The 22,068-nt window shown below is 44.7% G+C and overlaps 1 protein-coding gene across 1 annotated transcript in view; it reads right to left on the reverse strand.

The window, feature by feature from the left end:
• Positions 1-22,068, reverse strand: part of ucp2 (uncoupling protein 2) — a 35,369-nt gene that overhangs the window by 12,479 nt on the left and 822 nt on the right. Inside the window, exon 2 of the mRNA XM_078222360.1 lies at positions 21,812-21,971. The gene's annotated coding sequence lies outside the window, so the exon portion shown is untranslated. The remainder of the gene's footprint in view (positions 1-21,811; positions 21,972-22,068) is intronic.

A 22,068-nucleotide genomic window follows, 5' to 3' on the forward strand; every position in this document is an offset into this window, starting at 1 on the left:
CAGAAACTCAGCCAATGTTCTGGGAACCTGGGTTCGAATCCCATCACAGCAGATAGTGGAATTGGAATTTAATTGAAAACCTGGAATTAAGAATCTGCTGATGACCATGAAGCCATTGTTGACTGTTGGAAAAAACCCATCTGGTTCACTCGTGTCCTTTGGGAAAGGAAATCTGCCATCCTTTCCTGGTCTGGCCTACATTTGACGCCAGAGCCACAGCAATGTGGTTGACTCTCAACTGCCCTTGGGCTACTAGGGATGAGCAATAAATGCTGGCCCAGCCAGTCACACCCATGTCCCACAAAATGAATTTTTAAAAAATACTTGGCTCGCACCACTTTTGGTGCAATAGAAATACAAATTGTTGCAAGTCAATTCCAGTCAAACTTATTCTCTTCAATTCTGGGAAAGATTGGTTACCTGTTGGAGTCTTATGAACCAACTCACTCTTTCCTGGCACATATCAATAGAGATACACAACATGAAGGATGGCAAGTAAAAAATACATTTAAACTAAGCTGGCACCCTACATCTGCATTGCATCTTAACAAGAGCATCTGAGCAAGTTTTGAACTCTACTCTCGACAATCCCAGCAACTGAAGCTCCCAACTCCAAATTTGGATGCATAATTGTATGATTTTCCTTCAAGATTATTAGAAAACAGAGCTGCAATATTTGGAAGTTTCATTTCTCATTAGGATTCCACCCCCCCCCCCCCCCCCCAATTCATTTTTGCCTTTGAGAAATCAATCTTAGCTGACAAATAAACACACTACTGTAAGACCATAAGACATAGGAGCAGAATTAGGCCACTCCGCCCATTGAATGGCAGAGAAGACTCAATTATGGCTGATATTCTTCTCAACCCCATTCTCCTGCCTTTTCCCCCATAACAAGAACCTATCTCTGTCTTAAAGACACTCAATGACCTGGCCTCCACAACCTACTGTGGCAAAGAGTTCCACAGATTCACTACTCTCTGGCTGTAGAAATTCCTCATCTGTTTTAAAGGATCTTTCCTTTAGCCTGAGGTTATGTCCTCTGGTTCTAGTTTTTCCCCACTAGTGGAAACACCCTCTCCATGTCCACTCTATCCAGGCCTCGCAGTATCCTGCGAGTTTCAATAAGATCCCCCCCTCATCCTTCTAACCTACAAAAAATACAGACCCAGTCCTCAACCATTCCTCATATGACAAGCTCTTCATTCCAGGGATCATTCTTGTTAACCTCCTCTGGACCCTTTTCAAGGCCAGCACATCCTTCCTTAGATATGGGGCCCAAAACTGCTCACAGTACTCCAAATGGGGTCTAGAACATAGAACAGTACAGCACAGAACAGGCCCTTCGGCCCACGATGTTGTGCCGAGCTTTATCTGAAACCAAGATCAAGCTATCCCACTCCCTATCATCCTGGTGTGCTCCATGTGCCTATCCAATAACCGCTTAAATGTTTCTAAAGTGTCTGACTCCACTATCACTGCAGGCAGTCCATTCCACACCCCAACCACTCTCTGCGTAAAGAACCTACCTCTGATATCCGTCCTGTATCTCCCACCACGAACCCTATAGTTATGCCCCCTTGTAATAGCTCCATCCACCCGAGGAAATAGTCTTTGAACGTTCACTCTATCTATCCCCTTCATCATTTTATACACCTCTATTAAGTCTCCCCTCAGCCTCCTCCGCTCCAGAGAGAACAGCCCTAGCTCCCTCAACCTTTCCTCATATGACCTACCCTCCAAACCAGGCAGCATCCTGGTAAATCTCCTCTGCACTCTTTCCAGCGCTTCCACATCCTTCTTATAGTGAGGTGACCAGAACTGCACACAATATTCCAAATGTGGTCTCACCAAGGTCCTGTACAGTTGCAGCATAACCCCACGGCTCTTAAACTCCAACCCCGTTAATAAAAGCTAACACACTATAGGCCTTCTTCACAGCTCTATCCACTTGAGTGGCAACCTTTAGAGATCTGTGGATATGGACCCCAAGATCTCTCTGTTCCTCCACAGTCTTCAGAACCCTACCTTTGACCCTGTAATCCACAAGGGTCTGACCAGAGCCTTATACAGCCTCAGAAGTACACTCCTGCTCTTGTATTCTGGCTCTCTCAACATGAATGCTAACATTGCAGTTGCCTTCCTAACTGCTGACTGAACCTGCACGTTAACCTTAAGAGAATCTTGAACAAGGACTCCCAAGTCCCTTTGTGTTTCCCTAAGCATTTTCCCATTCAGAAAATAGTCTATGCCTCCATTCCTCCTTCCAAAGTGCATAACCTTACACTTTTCCACATTGTATTCCATCTGCCACTTCTTTGCCCACTCTCCTAACCTGTCCAAGTCCTTCTGCAGCCCTCCTGCTTCCTCAATGCTACCTGTCCCTCTACATATCTTTGTATCATCTGCAAACTTAGCAACAGTGCCTTCTGTTCCTTCTTCCAAACCGTTAATAGATATTGTGAAATGGTTATGGTCCCAGCGTTGATCCCTGAGGCAAACCACTAGTCATCAGCTGCCAACCTGAAAAAGACCCCTTTATCCCCACTCTCTGCCTTCTGCCAGTCAGCCAATCCTCTATCCATGCCAGGATCCTACCCGTAACAAACTCTGGTTTGTTAGAATTTGAGTGAAAATGACCAACAAACCCAGTTGTTTAAATTGAGAAGTTTTAATAAGACAATTTTAAGTGAATTAGCAAATATTTAGAGCAAAGCAACTTTGCAATAACTTTGCTGTAAAGTTAAAACCATTGATCTACTGGGACACCAGCAACATTTTGAATCCAAATGACTAACAAACATTCATGGTCGTGAATGTAGCCCAGTCCATCACGCAAACCAGCCTCCCATCCATTGACTGTTACACTTCCCGCTGCCTCGGCAAAGCAGCCAGCGTCATTCAGGACCCCATGCACCCCGAACATTCTCTTCCACCTTTCTTTGGAAAAAGGTACAAAGGTCTGAGGTCACGTACAAACCGACTCAAAAACAGCTTCTTCCCTGCTGCTGTCAGACTTTTGAATGAACCTAATTTGCATCAAGTTGATCTTTCTCTACACCCTGCCATGGCTGTAACACTACATTCTGCACTCTCTCCTTTCCTTCTCTATGAAGAGTATGTTTTGTCTGTACAGCACGCAAGAAACAATACTTTTCACTATGTTAATACATGTGACAATAATAAATCAAATTCATCTTGGAATAATGCAATATAAAAAGGAAGCCATTGAGCCTAACCTGTGCATTATCTCTTTGCCTAGTTCACTTCCTGACTCTTACTCAAATTCCTGCATCATTTTTCCCCCTTTTGTGCTTATCCAATTCCCTTTCGAAAGATACGACTGAATTCATTTTCGGCACCCTCAGATAGTACTGTCCAAGTGCTAACCACTCATTGCATCGTGAAGCTTTGCCTCATGCTTAGTGCTGTTGCCAGTCACTTTAAAACAGGGTCCTTTGGTTATGAAACTGTCAGCCTTTGGAAACTGTTTATTTAATGGTTTAAGACTTTAAACAGCTTTTGTTATATCACGGTAGGTCCGGTGGTGCAAGAGCAGCATCCATACATCAGAAGCTCCAGGTTCAAGTCCCACTTCAGAGCTTGATGGCCAAGGAAGGTGCATTCATAATTTGGCCAAACAGGTTCATTATCAGTAGTCAATCCTTCCAATTTGCCTGATAGCAGACGGTAAGAGTGGGAGAGTTCCCTGGTCATCCACACTACAGACAGCAACTTTAAAGCACTGCAGCACTTTGCCAAGCATAATCATGGACCAATCCATCTGGAAGTCCATGGTTGTCAATCTTCTGAGAGCATGGTACCCAAGCAGAACACCAGCTTCTCCAGTCATTCAATGTACCTGTAATCCCTCAACCCTGGATGAAGGGGCTGTTGCACGAGGAGCAATTGAATAGCCTGGGCTTGTATTCGCTGGAGTTCAGAAGAATGGTGGGGGATGGGGGGGGGGGGGTAGAAGTCTAATTGAGGTATATAAAATGCTAAAGGGTGTTAATAAGGTGGACGTTGAACAGATGTTCTCCCTTATGGGACAGTCTAGAACAAGAGGTCATAAATATAGAGAGAGAAGAGGTAGGTTCAGTACTAAGATGGAGAAACTACTTCCCTCAGTGTTGCGAATCTGTGGAACACTCTGCCCCAGAATGCAGTGGAGGGAAAATCACTCCGATTCAAGAGAGATAGATATGTTTCTGATGCAAAGCAGGATAAAGGGCTATGGGGAGCAGGCAGGAGAACAGAGTTGAGACCAGGATAAGATCAACCATGATGTTAAATAGTGGAGCGAGCTCGAAGGGCTGAATGGCCTACTCCCACTCCTAATTACTATGTTCCTATTCTAGTAAATCTCTTCTCCAAAGCCTTCGCATCCTCCCTGAAGCATCATGCCTAAAATGAGACACAATGGTCCAACAAGGGCCAAACGGTTACTTTGCGATAAATTCAATTAAAAACCTTTGTAGCTTTTGTCTTTGACTCAAAGTTTATTTATTAGTCACAAGTAAGGCTTACATTAACACTGCAATGAAGTTACTGGGGAATTCCCCTAGTCACCACACTTCGACGTCTGTTTGGGTCAATGCACCTAACCAGGATGCTAGGAAACCCACGCAGACACGAGGAGAATGTGCAAACTCCACACAAACAGTGACCCAAGATGGGAATCAAATCCAGGTTCCTGGCACTGTGAAGCAGCAGTGCTAACCACTGTGCCACCATGTTGCCCATATTTATAAAGCTTAGGATCTACATGCTTTGGTAATGCGTCCTGCCAGGATTTGCACAAAAACAATCACAGGTTTCTCTGTCCCTGAAATTACTTTACAATTGTACCAAAGTGCATAGTCTGTCAAAGTGCATCACCTCACATTCTTTCGTGCTGTATTTTATCAGTCGTGTCTCTGTCCGTTCTGCCAGCCTGTATATTCCCATCCTGCTCACTGTGCCCACCACTCCCAAGTCTCACATCAGTTACAAATCTCAGAACTGTACCCTCCACTCCCAAGCCATCAATTAAATCAAAAACAGCAATGGTCCTGTAACTGAACCTTGGGTAACACCAGGGAATACTTCACTTCAGTCCAAAAAAAACCATCAAATTATGTTTCCATCATTTTTACAAAGGTCTTCCAGATAATGGTGGTGGGGAAATAAATTATAACAGAGGATTTTCTAAAATCTGGAATGTTAGATATCCTATAGTGGACTTCTATGTGGAAGGTCAAAAAAGGTCTCATCTCAGAGGCCGAGTACCTGTTGTCTACAAGATGGTTGCATCTTCCTCTGCTTCCAAAAGGTGCACAAAAAACAAACAGGGTATTTTGACTAACAAGGGATATGCCGCGAAGTATACAACTTGTTTGTGCAGGTAAGGAACTTGGGCCAGGATTTCACTGATGACAAGAAAGTAGGATAATCCGATTTTCCAACACTTTTCAGGTCATAAGACCATAACTGTAGGAACAAAAGTAGGCCATTCGGCCCAGAGTCTGCTCTGCCGTTCAATGAAACCATGGCTGAACTGATCTAATCCTCAACTCCACTTTCTCGCCTTATCCCCATAACCCTCGATTCCCTTACTGATTAAAAATCTGTCTATCTCAGCCTTGAACATTATTAATGACCCAGCCGCTACAGCAAAGAATTCCAGATTCACTATCTTCAGAGAAGAAATTCCTCCTCTATCTTAAATGGGTGACTGCTTACTCCGAGATTAACGTCCTCTGGTTCTAGGTTCTCCCACAAGGAAAAACAACCTCTCAGCACAAGAGGTCATCTTAATTATTGGGGAGGAGGAGGAAGAGAAAAAATAAGTGCAAGGATCACAATAACTAAGTTGATACCTCGAATCTCATTTTTAAAGTTAAAATCTCCCACCACGCAATCCCTAAATTGATAACCAAATTTAAATTTACCATCTGCTGACTTTATTTTTCATCAGTTCCTTTGCAGTTGAAATACCAAAGAGGTAGTGAAACACTTCCCTTTTTTAACAAAGTGGTTGCTAAGCTTATTTTCAGACCTGCCACTGACTGTTAAGTGAAATTCAGCTGAGGTAATGGTTTGGTCAAGTTGATGTAATGGGTGTCATGCTGGGAACGTCGGTTATGAGTCACAAGCATGTACACATTAATAAAAACACAACTGCAGAAAGGGAACCAACTCCTTGGTGGGGCTTTATCACGGGGTCTCCTAGTTCCTTTGATGCACTTCTGAAGTCCAGTGTCATTGGAAACATTTATCCGCACTAACACCCCAGCAGGAAGTGAAGGGAAGAGGCAAAGAACAGATCTGAAATAGTTTGTGCACATGAGGGCCTAAAATTCTTTTCCCAAGTAGGGCCTGGGTAAGATTGTGGTCAGTACAGGCTCGATGGGCCAAATGGCCTCATTCTGTACTATAGGGATTCTATGATTAGTAATGGGATTTGTAATTTCTGGGAGAGGGCAAGAAGGGAATATTTGAGAATCAGTGTAGGAGGCCCAACCTTCAGCAGGAGAGCAGGATACCATTTGCATTGTGTTTTTAGCTAACTTTGTGCTCACAATTGATTGGATTTGGAATCAGAAAAAAAAAGTTTGGAAAGTTGGCGTCATGCAGTGTAGAATCAGGAGTGGGCTCTTTCTGTGCTGTAACCACTCAGCCCATTATATTCATGCTGACTTTCTGAAAGAACTTCAACTAGTCCCATTACCTCACTGTTTCACACAACCAAGCAAATTTTCTCTTCACGTCATGATACCAATTCCCTTTTTCAAAACCACGATCGAATCTGCCTCTACTACACTCTTGGACAACATGTTCCATAGAAACCCTAACAGTGCAGAAGGCAGCTATTCAGCCATCGAGTCTGTACCAACCACAATCCCACCCATCCACTACCCCTGTAGCCCCATTCATTTACTCTAGCTAGTCCCCCTAACACTAAGGGGCAATTTACAAAGAGCAAAGAAAATTACAGCACAGGAACAGGCCCTTCGGCCCTCCAAGCCTGCACCAACCATGCTGCCCGAATTAACTAAAAACCCCTACCCTTCCAGGGACCATATCCCTCTATTCATGTATTTGTCAAGACACCTCTTAAAAGTCACTATCATATCTGCTTCCACTACCTCCCCTGGCAACGAGTTCCAGGCACCCACTACTCTGTAAAAAATCTGCCTCGTACATCTCCTTTAAACCTTGCCCCTTAAACCTATGCCCCCTAGTAATTGACTCTTCCACCCTGGGAAAAAGCTTCTGACTCTCCACTCTGTCCATGCCTCTCAATCTTGTAGACTTCTATCAGGTCGCCCCTCAACCTCCATTGCTCCAGTGAGAACAAACCAAATTTCTCCAACCTCTCCTCATAGATAATGCCCTCCGTACCAGGCAACATCCTGTAAATCTTTTCTGTACCCTCTTCAAAGCCTCCACATCCTTCTGGTAGTGTGGCGACCAGAATTGAACACTATATTCCAAGTGCGGCCTAACTAAGGTTCTATAAAGCTGCAACATGACTTGCCAATTTTTAAACTCAATACCCCAGCTGATGAAGGCAAGCATGCCGTATGACTTCTTGACTACCTTCTCCACCTGCATTGCCACTTCCAGTAACCTGTACACCCAGATCCCCTTTGCCCATCAATACTCTTCAGGGTTCTGCCATTTACTGTATATTTCCCATCTGTATTAGACCTTCCAAAATGCATTACCTCACATTTGTCTGGATTAAACGCCATCTGCCATCTCTCCGCCCAAGTCTCCAACTGATCTATATCCTGCTGTATCCTCTGATGGTCCTCATCACTATCCCCAAATCCACCAACCTTTGTCGTCCGCAAACTTACTAATCAATCCAGTTACATTTTCCTCCAAATCATTTATATATATTACAAACAGCAAAGGTTCCAGCACTGATCCCTAAGGAACACCACTTGTCACAGCCCTCCATTCAGAAACACACCCTTCCACTGCTACCCTCGGTATTCTTTGACAGAGCCAGTTTTGTATCCACCTTGCTAGCTCACCTTTGATTCCATGTGACTTCACCTTCTGCACCAGTCTGCCATGAGGGACCTTGTCAAAGGCCTTACTGAAGTCCATGTAGACAACATCCACTGCCCTACCCTCAATCATCTTTGTCACTTCCTCGAAAAACTCGATCAAGTTCATGAGACACAACCTCCCCTTCACAAAACCATGTTGCCTCTCACTAATACGTCCACTTATTTCCAAGTGGGAATAAATCCTGTCTCGAAGAATCCTCTCCAATAATTTCCCTACCACTGATGTAAGGCTCACCGGCCTGTAATTACCTGGATTATTCTTGCTATCCCTCTTAAAGGAACAACATTGGCTATTCTCCAATCCTCTGGGACCTCCCCTGTAGCCAGTGAGAATAGAAAGATTTCTCTCAAGGCCCCAGCAATTTCCTCCCTTGCCTCTCTCAGTATTCTGGGGTATATCCCATCAGGCCCTGGGGACTTGTCTACCTTAATGTTTCTCAAGAACCCCAATACCACCTTTTTGATCTCAAAATGACTCAAACTATCTACACATCCTTTCCCAGACTCAGCATCCACCAAGTCCTTCTCTTTGGTGAATACTGACGCAAATACTCATTTAATACCTCACCCATTTTCTCTGGCTCCATGCATAGATACCCTCCCTTGTCCTCGAGTTGACCAACCCTCTCCATATATGTATAAAAAGCCTTGGGATTTTCCTTAATCCTGCTGGCTAGTGCTTTTTCATGACCCCTTGCTCAAGTTTCTTTCTACTTTCCTTGTATTCCGCACTTGCTTCGTGTGTTCCCAGCCTCCTAGCTTTGACAAATACTTTTTTTTCCTGACTAGGCTCACAATATCTCTCGTTATCCAAGGTTCCCAAAACTTGCCATACTTATCCTTCATCCTTACAGGAACGTGCTGGTCCTGGATCCCCATCAACTTATACTTGAAAGCCTCCCACATGCCAGATGTTGATTTGCCCCCAATCTACATTCTTCAGTTCCTGCCTAATATTGTTGTAATTAGCCTTCCCCCAATTTAGCACCTTAACATGAGGACTACACTCATCTTTTATCCATCAGTATCTTAAAGTTTACTGAATTGTGGTCACTGTTCCCAAACTGCTCCCCTACTGAAACATCGACTACCTGGCCAGGTTCATTCCCCAATACCAGGTCCAGTATGGCCCCTTCCCTAGTTGGACTATCTACATACTGTTTCAGCTTGGCCAATCCACCTAATTCGCACATCTTTGGAGTGTGGAAGGAAACTGGAGCACCTGGAGGAAACCCACACAGACACAGAGAACATGCAAATTCCATACAGACAGTGACCCAAGCAAGGAATCGAACCTGGGTCCCTGGCACTGAGGCAGCAGTGCTAACCACTGTGCCACCATGGCAAGTTGCAGATCCCAACCACTTACTGCTAAAAGTGTTTATCCTCATTTTTGCCGCTCACATTAAATTGGTGTAGTCGATTCCCCAATCCTTCCAACGGGAACAGTTTCTCCTCATCATGATTACAAATCTCCTCAACCTTTACTGAATAGAAGAGTGGCCCCAGCTTAATCAATCTATCCTCATAATGGAAGCCTGAAACTATCCTTGCAAGTGTTTCTGCACCCTTGCTAAAGCCTCTACATCCTTCTTAAAGTGTTCTGCCCAGAATTGAAGACAAACCAGCGTTTTGTAAAAGGTTCTTCAGAAAAAAAAGGTTCATGGGAATAGATTGGAGAAGTTAAGGACGGTTTTCCTTGGAGAAAAGGTGGCTGGCAGGACATGAAATAGAGATATGCAAAATTGAGGGGTCTGGACAGAGTTGATAGGGAGAGTGCATTCCTACTCGTGCAAGGGTCAAGAAGGGAGGCCCAGATTTAAAGCAATTTGTGATAATGTGTGAAAATCTTTTCTCCTCGAGTGGTTGAGGTGTGGAATGCACTACCTGAGAGAGAGAGAGAGAGAGTGGTGGAGGCAGATTCAAATAACGCACTCAAAAGAGGGAGCTAAACTGTTATTTGAAAAGGGAAGAATGTGCAGGGTCGTGGGGAGAATGGTATTAAATTACTCAGGGACATAATGGGCTAAATGGTCTCCTTTCACACTGTAAAGCTCTCATTTCTGGATTCTAGAATCCCATGTGCCCTTTTAACCACTTTCTCAACCAACTGCCACTTTCAAAAACTTGGACATATACCCCAGATTTCTCTGTTCCTGCATTCTATTTAGAACTGTACTATTTATTTTCATATAGAGTCCCTACAGTGCAGAAGGGGGCCATTCAGCCCATCGAGTCTGCACTGACTCTGACAGAGCACCTTATAAGGCCCTATCCCTGTGATCCAGCATATTTACCCTGCTAATTCACCTAACCTATGCATCTTGGGACACTAAGGGTCAATTTAGCATGGCCAATCCACCTAACCTGCACATCTTTGGGCTGTGGGAGGAAACTGGAGCACCCGGAGGAAACCCACGCAGATACAGGGAGAACGTGCAAACTCCACACAGACAGTGATCCAAGCCAGGAATTGAATCCAGGCCCGTGGTGTTGTGAGGCAGCAGTGCTAACCACTGTGCCGATTTTATATTGTCTCCTTCTGCCTACGTATCACTTTCCCGTTGTCGCTGTTAAATTTAGTCTGTGACTTGTCCACCAGCCTGTCTCAAGTCTATCACTAACAAACACCTGCAGAGCAAAATGCTGTAGATAAAGTGTTACTCACACTCGGGTTTTCAAAAAAAACATGTACTAAAAAAACCCACAGGTTTAGAAGCAAAATGCTCAGCATCCAGTGCAGGAAGTTAGATTTAATTAACCAACCTCAAAACAGCCATTTCATTTTAGATTTCCAGTTCAAAAGGTGTATTGACCATGCTAAATTCTCCCTCAGTGTACCCGAACAGGCGCCAGTGTGGCGCGACTCGGGGATTTTCACAGTAATTTCATTACAGTGTTAATGTAAGCCTACTTGTGACACTAATAAATAAACTTTCATTAAAAAGTTAAAAAAAATAGATTCCCTCCCCATCACTGGTGGCATTTGCTGATGCCAGTCACTGGGTTATTTGGTTTAAAGAAGTTTTCCTCAGATTAACAAATTCAGCAAATTGACTTTAGGTGTTGCCATCAGCTGTGTGAGAGCCAGTGTAAGCAACTCCACCCCACGAGGCTCATTAATGTGCACTTCACAAGGAATCCGGTTGGTAGCAAAAAAATATTTACATGCAAAGTCAGGTGAGTCCATCATTGGTTGTTTTTTTTAAATATAAAATCGGACAGGCCACCTGTTTGTTGTAATAATCAGTATGACAACATGCTGTCGGATACCAGATACATGCAAAATTTCTGATCAGAATACACAATATGAAGCTGTTAAGAGCGACAGTATTCGCTTTTATATTTGATCTATGTCAGTACTGGACAGTCATAGAACTCGATTCACATTTTACCCATGCAAGACCGACCGGGAGTAGTCGGTCTCCAATGATTGGCCAGAGGGATATGGCAATTAAAAACCTTTAGCCAGGTTCTCCCTGTCCTCCGACAGGGTAAGCACAGTAAGAAGTCTCACAACACCAGGTTAAAGTCCAACAGGTTTATTTGGAATCATGATTTATTTGGGTGGCACAGTGGTTAGCATTGCTGCTTCACAGTGCCAGGGACACAGGTTTGATTCCCAGCTTGGGTCTGTGCAGACCCTGTACATTCGCCCCACGTCTGTGTGGGTTTCCTCTGGGTGCTCCGGTTTCCTCCCCCAGTCTGAAAGACGTGCTGGTTAGGTACATTGAAGGAGAATTTAGCATGGCCAGTGTACCTGAACAGATGCCAGAGTGTGGCGACTTGGGGATTTTCACAGTAACCTCATTGCAGTGTGAATGTAAGCCTATTTAATAGTTTAAGTGTCACAAGTAGGCTTACATTAACACTGCAATGAAGTTACTGTAAAAATCCCCTAGTCACCACACTCCAGCGCCTGTTTGGGTACACTGAAGGAGAATTTAGCATAGCCAATGTGATACTAATCAATAAACGTTATTACACTATCATGGCACTGGTTGAAAACTGGAATGTGGGCTTTGGTTCAAAGGCAGCACCGGCTCCGATTGCCTCCACAGCGGAATAGTTTGCCAACACTTTCAATGATCGAAGATGCTGGAAGAATGGGTTATGGGTGAATTAATGGAGGTGACCAATGTCCGTGAATCTGTTCCCCTGAATGAGGCAGTCCCTTCAGAAAGTAGAACTGGAAAGTTGGGAAGACAGAAACATAAACAGATACTCCAATCACAAAAAGAGTTGAGTGATCAGTTTCCTGCTTGAACGAAGGGCAGATTAACAATTGACACAAGATAATTTCAGTGTAGGAATGGAAGGTTATTACAGCCCAGAAAAGATAAATATCAGACAGAAAGGCAAAGTAAAAGAATACAGTTCATGAAGTGTTCATCACACAAAATGTGGAAGCTGAATCAGAAATGCTCTGGGTTGGGGAGATTTATAAAGTTGCCTGATGAAGGGAGGGAGCATGGACTCATGAATACAGACAGGAGAGATGGCAGAATGGATCGGGACAGATATGGCTGAAGATTACCCATCAAATGCAGAAACTGCTGGAATGAAAGGATGGAAAGAAGTACAATCCATGACCGTCTTGCAGCTTGCTATTTGAACTCCCATTGTCACGCGGCCTACTTCATTTTTGGCCTCCCTAACACAGCATTGCGACCAACCTTTAGGAACATTAACACATCTTTCTCTCGGGTACTCTGCAGTCTTCAGTTTGACTTTTGTAACTTCGTGCCTTAAATCTATAATTTAAACCTCAGGAAGGTATGCAATGTTTTGGATCCAGATCCTTCATCTGCACAAAGTTCTACTGCGGGGGTGGAGAGATAGAAGTAGAAAGGAAAGGATATTGAACCCGTCATTCTCTGCCAAAACTAACCCACCTTCCTCTTTTTCAAGCATTTCAGTGTACTAATGTCCCAGGTTTTTGATTGCCCAACCCCTCACCTCAACACACTATCTACCTTCCAAATGTGGTCATAGAATCTCTACAGTACAGAAAGAGGCCATTGAGTCCATACCAACCACAATCCCACCTAGGCCCTATTCCTGTAATGCCACACATGTACCCTAGCCAGTTCCCCTGACACTAAGGGGCAATTTAGCATGGCCAATCAACCTAACCCATCTTTGGACTGTGGGAGGTATTCTCACTGGCTACAAGGGAAGTCATGATGTGGAGACAGGGAAAGTCCCAGAGGATTATAGAATAGCCAATGTTGTTCCTTTGTTTAAGAATGATAGCAAGGATAATCCAGGTAATTACAGGCCGGTGAGCCTTACGTCAGGTGGTAGGGAAATTATTGGAGAGGATTCTTCAAGACAGGATTTACTCCCACTTGGAAATAAGTGGGCATGTTAGCGAGAGGCAACATGGTTTTGTGAAGGGGAGATCGTATCTCACTAACTTGATTGAGTTTTTCAAGGCAGCGACAAAGAGGATTGATGAGGGTAGGGCAGTGGATGTTGTCCACGTGGACTTCAGTAAGACCGCTGACAAGGTCCCCCATGGCAGACTGGTGCAGAAGATGAAGTCGCACGGGATCAGGGGTAAGCTGGCAAGGTGGATACAGAACTGGCTTGGTCAAAGAAGACAGAGGGTAGCAGTGGAAGGGTGCATTTCTGAATGGAGGACTGTGACAAGTGGTGTTCCTCAGGGATCAGCGCTGGGACCTTTGCTGTTTGTAATACAAGCAAAATGTAACTGGCTTGATTAGTAAGCTTGTGGATGACAAAGGTTAGTGGAATTGTGGATAGCGATGTGGACCATCAGAGGATACAGCAGGATATAGATCGGGTGGAGAAGTGACAGATGGAGTTTAATCTGGAGAAATGTGAAGTAATGCATTTTGGAAGATCTAATGCAGATAGGAAATATACAGTAAATGGCAAAACCCTTAAGAGTATTGATATGCAAAGGGGTCTGGGTGTACAGGTACAAAGGTCACTGAAAAGTGGCAACGGAGGTGGAGAAGGTAGTCAAGAAGGCATATGGCATGCTTGCCTTCATCAGCCGGGGTATCGAGTTTAAAAATTGGCAAGTCATGTTGCAGCTTTATAGAACTTTAGTTAGGCCGCACTTGGAATATAGTGTTCAATTCTGGTCGCCACATTACCAGAAGGATGTGGAGAGGGTACAGAAAAGATTTACCAGGATGTTGCCTGGTATGAAGAGCATTAGCTAGGAGGAGAGGTTGGAGAAACTTGGTTTGTTCTCACTGGAGCGACGGAGGTTGAGGGGCAACCTGATAGAAGTCAACAAGATTATCAGGAGCATGAACAGAGTGGATAGTCAGAAGCTTTTTCCCCAGGGTGGAAGAGTCAATTACTAGGGGGCATAGGTTTAAGCTGCGTGGGGCAAGGTTTTTACAGAGGGTGTTGGGTGCCTGGAACTTACTGCTGGGGGAGGTAGTGGAAGCAGATACGATAGTGACTTTTAAGGGGCGTCTGGACAAATACATGAATAGGATGGGAATAGAGGGATGTGGTTCCTGGCAGGGTAGGGGTTTTTTACTTCAGTCGGACAGCATGGTCGGTGCAGGCTTAAGAGGGCCGAAGGGCCTGTTCCCGTGCTGCAAATTTTCTTTGTTCTCTGAAACCGGAGCACCTGGAGGAAACCCACGCAGACATGGGGAGAAAGTGCAAACGCCACAGATAGTAACCCGAGGCCAGAATTGAACTCCGGTCCCTGGCACTGTGAGGCAGCAGTGCTAACCACTGTGCCACCATGCTGCGATGAACTTAACATCTTAGCTGTTTACCTGAGCATTTTAAAAATGTACCTTCATTTGCCCCCCCCCTCCTCCCCTATTTTACTAAAGCATAAATTTATTATTCAGGTTATGGTCCTGAAGGTGTTGGTGTTCTCTGTAGCATTAACACTATAGGCACTGATCAACCTACTGTGGATTGCCAAACATTTGTTTTTGGTTTCCTTCACTTGGTTTTTTTTCGTGAAAAACAGACCTCGTTCTAAAACCACATTCAAGGCCTCAGTATTGCTGCCGGGAAGATGAAAGGTAATCTGCCACCACCAGATAGATAGTGTTAAACACCATCTGATTGCTCCGGGGAGAGCGCAAAGCTGATGAATAATGGAAGGGCTGGAACACAATTGGTCGATTCTGTTGCTAGGGCTGGACTGAAATATAAAGTAACATCTGCTTCATCCTGCGAAACCAATACAGCAAGACAAACAACCGCCTCCACTGTGTCATCGAACATTTATAGCTGCAGATAAAAGGAACAAAACAACCTGAAGCCACGATAAAATGTCTTGCAAAACAGGACATTCAATACTTTGTTTATATGCTAAAATTCACAATGAGGGAGAGAAAAGGGCCAGGAGCATTTCAAGGTAGCAAGTCCTGTTAATAACAGCAGCCGAGCTTGTAACTATAGCCAGGGCAGGTTATGGAATAATTTTTTAAAATTGCATGGTGGTTGTATGTACAAGAGGAAAATAACGCAACATTAAATCTAGGTGGAAATATGATCGAGTGGCTATTCTCCCCTTTGCTCCAGTAATACATTGCAACTTTGTTAGCAAACCTGCCTACAGGCTTGACATTAACTAACACACAAGTTTACTGGGAATAGGATTGAGGGAGCAGTTGGAGGTCTCAAGGGCAAGGTGGGCATGAGGGGAGAAACGAGAGAGAGAGAGATAGATACCACTGGAATTTATTTATTAGTGTCACAAGTAGGGTTACATTAACACTGCAATGAAGTTACTGTGAAAATCCCCTAGTCGCCACACTGTGGCACCTGTTCGGGTACATGGAGGGAGAATTTAGCATGGCCAATGCACCTAACCAGCACGTCTTTCGGACTATGGGAGGAAACCTGAGTACCCAGAGGATACCCACGCAGACACAGGGAGAACATGCAGACTCCACACAGAATGACCCAAACTATCAAACCCGGGTCCCTGCCGCTGTGAGGCAGCAGTGCAAACCACTGTGCCACCCATAATATGTTATAATTAATTAGAATTGTTTCACCATTGGAGGCCATGCCTTCAGTTGCCTAGGTGCCAAACCCTAGCCCCAGGAGTCATTTCAGCAGCAGGAAACAATAAAAAGAAAGAAAACCAAACAGGAACCCCACCAAACACTGGTTATGCTTGTTTCAATAAAATTCAACAGCATTTTGGTTTCCTTTGCCGTCATTCAAGTAGGGTTACGTGGCAAGCCTGGCTAAAAGAAACTGTAGATTAAAAGTTCAAAGACCAACAGTAGTCACATTAATTGACCACAGCAAATCCAGCCCCGGGAAACTCTAAATTCCTCACGGCCCTGGTTTCAGCATCATTTTAATATATTTGTTTTCAGGGTGGGGACAGTATTGCTAAGACAGCACTCAATTGCCCATATATTAATCAACAGCATTTTCAGCCAAGTATCTAACTAGACCACTTCAGATGGTATTAGCAGTGAATCTCAAGACAAATAGAAGTGTCAAGTTCACTTCCCCCGGGCAGAGATTAGTTGTTTACAATACAATCCCTGTTGTGACCAAGTTTTAAACAACAATGCAAGTCATCATGTGGCCATTTTTCCCTCCTTAATGTCTCCCTGTGAGCCTACAAGTTACTAGATTTAGTTACTAAAAACCAGCCGATTCCCTCAGCTACTTGGATTACACTACCTCCCACCCAGGTTCCGGAAAAGCAACTATTCCATTCTCTCAATCTCCCCATTGCATCTGCCCTGATGAGGTCACCTTCCACATCAGCACTGCCAAACAACTTTATAAAAATCGCACATTTGGCACAACAGAATCTTCCCAAGAGAGTCCACAGGAGCACTGCACAACATTCCATACTGAGCCATATAAAAGGGGCAATTGGGATGACCAAACGCTAGGTCAAAGAGCTAGGTTTTGATAAGCGTCTTTTGAAAAAAAAGAGGAAAGAGGGCTAGAGAGGAAATTATTGATCTCAAAAGTCTTGGCAGTTGGATGCACAGCTACCAATGGTGGAACGATTAAATTTGGAGGTACTCAAAAGATTAGAATTAGATTTTAGAAAGTGGTGGGGCTGGAGGAGAATACAGAGATAGGGAGGGAAGGGGAAGAGAGAGAAATGAGATGATAGGGAGGGGATTTCAAAACAAGGATGAAAACTATATATATATATATTTTTTTAAATCAAGGCATCATTTAACTAGGAGCCAATGTCACTTTACAGGGGTGAAAGAGTGAACAGTTTTAGTACGAGTAGCAAGGTTTTGGATAACCTCAAGTTAATGGAGGTTACAGTACAAGTGGAGTAGGCCGATTGGTCATCCATTTTCTTCAATTCAGGATTCCCCTTTACTTTGGTTGACCTTGGATCATGTCTGTCCCATTTGCTGAACTTCCTCCCTTCCCTGGACCACGTGAGGTTCTCCATCTTCTCACCTTCTACATGGAACAGCTCATCCTCAGCTATTTCCACCACCACCCCTTCCGGCCCGCAACACCAAGTCCCCTTCCCAGGAGAGGCCACACCTGCCCCTTTCACTATCTCCGTTCTTTCATCCAGGGCCCCAAAAATCCCTGGTGGCACAGTGGTTAGCACTGCTACCTCACAGCACTAGGGACCCGGGTTCAATTCCAGCCTTGGGTCACTGTGCGTGTGGAATCTGCACATTCTCCCCGTATCTGTGTGGGTTTCCTCCGGTTACTCTGGTTTCCTCCCACAATCCAATGATATGCAGGTTAGGTTGATTTGCCATGCCAAATTGACCCTAGTGTTAGGGTATTAGTAGGATAAATGTGTGGGATTACGGGAATAGGGCCTGGGTGGGATTGTGGTCGGTACAGACTCAATGGGCCAAATGGCCTCCTCCTGCACTGTAGGGATTCCATGATTCTGCTCCATTTAAAAAAAATTTAGTATACTGCTAGTCGCTGCAAACTAGATAGTCTTTTCTACATGGGTGACACCACACCAACTGGCTGCTTTTCTGAAACCTGTTATTGTGCCCTGCTTCCTGTTGCTCATCATTCTAATCCTTAACCCAGCACCTCCACGTTTGATCAAGCACTTTATAACCTTCTGGACATTTGCACTAAGTTCAACAATCTGAATGATAACTACAACACTCATTTTATACTCCCTTTAGACAGCAAGATATTGGGACTTTTTCCGTCACCTTGTTGCCTTACATGTCCCATTATCACCCACTTTAGCTTTGCATGATGTCACTGACTCACTCCTGCCTCCCACATTATCAACCAGTTTCTTTCCTTCCACACACTTGACAAAATATCCATTTACATAAAATCCCTACAGTGCACAAGAGACCATTCGGCCCATCTAGACTTCACCGACTCCGACAGAATATCTTACCCAGGCCCTCTTCCCCCACCCTATCCCTGTAACCCCACACATTTACCATGGCTAATCCCATCTAACCTACACATCCTGGGACACCAAGGGGCAATTTAGTATGGCCGATCCACCCCTAATCTTTTCCAGTGCTGAAATAACCTGAAACATTATTTTCCTCTCCACAGATGCGGTCTGGCTTGCTGAGTAGTTCCAGTATTTTTTTAAATTTTTGTTGTGAGATTTAGTGAACGGAATTAAGAGGAAAGCAGTTCATCCTTCCCTTTACCCGAGTCAAATACGGTCAGTACAGACTATTCTGATCAAGACAACAATATGAATGACATTGGCACCACACATATCAATACCTTCCACATACCTAGGGATGCCCATGAGGTGCAGAACATAGATGAGGGGAGTGGAATTGTGATAGATGATCAGCCATTATCTAACTGAATCATAAGAATCAGGATTAGGCCATTCAGCCCCTTGGGCCTGCTCCACCATTTAATACCATCACGGCTGATCTCATCTCGGCCTCAACTCCACTTTCCTACCCGTTCACCAGAACCCTTACTAATTAAAAATCTGTCCACCTCTTCCTTAAATTACTCTTAAGTCCCGGAATCCACCACACTCTGGGGTAGTGAATTCTACAGACTCGGGACCCTTAGGGAGAAGTAATTTCTTGTCATCTGTTTTAGATCTGCAGAATAGTTTTGCCTTTTGACCAGCACGGATTGGATGGGCCAAAGGGCCATTTTCTGTTCCCTTCTACCTGTTACTATGATGAAGATCATAACACGACATAGGAGCAGAAGTAGGTCATTCAGCCCATTGAGTCTGCTCTGCCATTCAAAATGAGATCATGACTTATCTGATACATTCATCAACTCCACTTTCCCACCTTATCCCCATAACCCTCAATTCCCTTAGATTAAAAATCTATCTCAGCCTTGAACATACTTAACGACCAAGATTGTAAAGAATTCCACAGATTCACTACCCTCAAGAAATCCCTCATCTCGGTTTTAAATGGGCGGCCTCCTTACTCGGAGATTATGCCTTCTGGTCTCAGACTCTCCCACAAGGGGAAAACAACCTCTCAGCATCTAGCCAGTCAAGCCCCTGAGAATCTGACATGTCTCAATAAGGTTGCCTCTCATTCTCCTAAACTCCAATGAGTTCAAGTCCAAACTACTTAACCTCTCCTCATAAGAAAAATCTGGAAGGCTTTGGTTGCTTATGTGACCCAGCATGGCACCAAGACTTAGAATCTGGCCCTTTCCACCCAGTGGGATATTTCGATCCTGCCAAACTAAACAGCAATTTAAATGGTCCACCACATCCCAGGGGGCAGGGAGGTGCCACCAGAGGAAAACACACTGGTGGGTCCATAAAATCCTGTCCTTGCATTTATATACTATCTGCCACAATATACCAAAGCACTTTACAGTCAATGCAGCAGAGTCAGGATTGCAATGTAGGAAACGCATTTGGTAAGGTACCACAAACAGCAAATGACGATGGCTGGACAATCTGGTTCTGTGATGTTGCTGGAGGGATAACTGTTAGCCACGATACCAGGGGTAACTCCCCTGCCCTTCTTGAAAAAAAAAAGTGCGGCGGGATGTTTTACATCCACCTGAGCAGGCAGACAGGGGCTACATCTCTTCCAAAAGACAGTACCTCGACAATGCAGCACTCCCTTAGTATACGGCACGGGAGTGTCACCCTCACAAATGTTTGCGCACAAATCCTGGAGTGGGACTTGAACCCGGAGCCCGAATGAGAGACAAGAATGCCGTCAACTGAGACACAGCTGACACTCACTTGTGTGCTATTGCCAGATTTGAACTCAAGAGGAGTCCAGTACTGTGACCACTGAATCAGCTTCCCCAGTCATTTCCCCAACATTCTGGGGTTACCATTAACCAGAAACTGTATTGGACTAGACGTTCGAATACTGTGGCTACCACAGCAGATCAGAGGCTAGGAATCCTGCGGCAAGTGACTCGCCTCCTGACTCCCCAAAGCTTGTCCACCATCTACAGAGGTGCAAGTCAGGAGTGTGATGGAATACTCTCCACTTGTCTGGAAGAGTGCAGCTCCAAAAACACTCGAGAAGCTCGACACCATCCAGAACAAAGTAGCCCACTCGATTGCTACCTCTTCCACAAACATTCAATCCCTCCACCACCAATGAACAGTGACAGCAGTGTGTACCATTTACAAGATGCACTGCAGGAACTCACCAAGGTTCCTTAAACAGCACCTTTCAAAACCATGACAACTACCATCTATAAAGATAAAAGCACGGGTGGCACGGTGGCATTGGTTAGCACTGCTGCCCCACAGCGCCAGGGGCCCGGGTTCGAATCCCAGCTTGGGTCACTGTCCGTGTGGAATTTGCACATTTTCCCTGTGTCTGTTTCCTCCAGGTGCTCCGGTTTCCTCCCATAGTCCAAAGATGTGCAGGTTAGGTGGATTGGCCATGCTAAATTGCCCGTTAGAGTCAGGGGGACTAGCTAGGGTAAATGCATGGGGATAGGGCCTGGGTGGGATTTTAGTTGGTGCAGACTCGATGGGCCGAATGGCCTCCTTCTGCATTGTAGGATTCAATGATTTTATGAGCAGCAGATACCTGGGAACACCACCACCTGGAGGTTCCCCTCTGAGCCATTTACTACCCTGACTTGGAAATATGTCACTGTTCCTTCGCTGTCACTAGGTAAAATCCTGGAACTCCCTCCTGAACAGCACTGTGGGTGTACCTACACCTGCAGGGGTTCAAGAAGGCAGCTCACCACCACCTTCTGAAGGGCAATGAGAGACAGGCGATAAATGCTGGCCTGGCCAGCGAAGTCCACATCTAGAGATGAATTTTTGAAAGTTTACAGCACAAATTTCAAACTAAGCACAAATTTCAAACTAAGCACAACTACAGGGAAATAGGACACATGTAAAAGTTAGTTTTTTTTTAAAAAAAGAAAAGTGAGAGTCAGGCCTGAAGCAATGAGGAATATTTGGTACCGTGTAAGAGGTTAATTCTAGGGTGATTCAGATGGGCAGTGGATTGTAATGATGGAGAGACTCTGGGTTAGATTGCTTAGCAACAGTTTCCACCTTTAGCCACATTATCTCCTTGCTACATTACTAACGAGCTGACATGCCGGATGGCGTCCTGCTATCTGTACATTTTGTTCCCACTTTCCAGGAATAGGTGAGGCAATACCCGGCTGCTCAAAGCAGGGGAGCGGTTTGCAACGAGTCAGAGCAGAAAACCCGATGAAACATCAGGCAGGAAGCAGGAGGAGAGAGAGTGAATGACGCAATCACACCTTCACACACGGAACAGCCACTGAAACTGGAAAAAGGTCTGGAAGCCCCAGGCAGTAAGTGGTCTTAGGAAAGGTACCTGGTGTCAGAGCCAGTGTGCCAGGGCAGCTCAGGATGGAGAGAATCAGGATTCTCTAAAAGTGTCCCGCGCGTTGAAGTTCTCCTTAACTAAGCTTCGGCTCTGCCGCTGTTCCATAGAAAGTTCAGAAATGAAACGCCGAATGATCATAATACAGGTTCTGTAACAAGAGGGAGGATAAAACAGTTTAAACTCACTGCCGTTACTCAGTGCTACACAGGACAGACAGGTTACTGCTAACCATCAGTGTCTGAATT

The sequence above is a fragment of the Mustelus asterias genome, chromosome 10, assembly GCF_964213995.1.
Source record: "Mustelus asterias chromosome 10, sMusAst1.hap1.1, whole genome shotgun sequence".
Classification (NCBI taxonomy): Eukaryota; Metazoa; Chordata; class Chondrichthyes; order Carcharhiniformes; family Triakidae; genus Mustelus; species Mustelus asterias.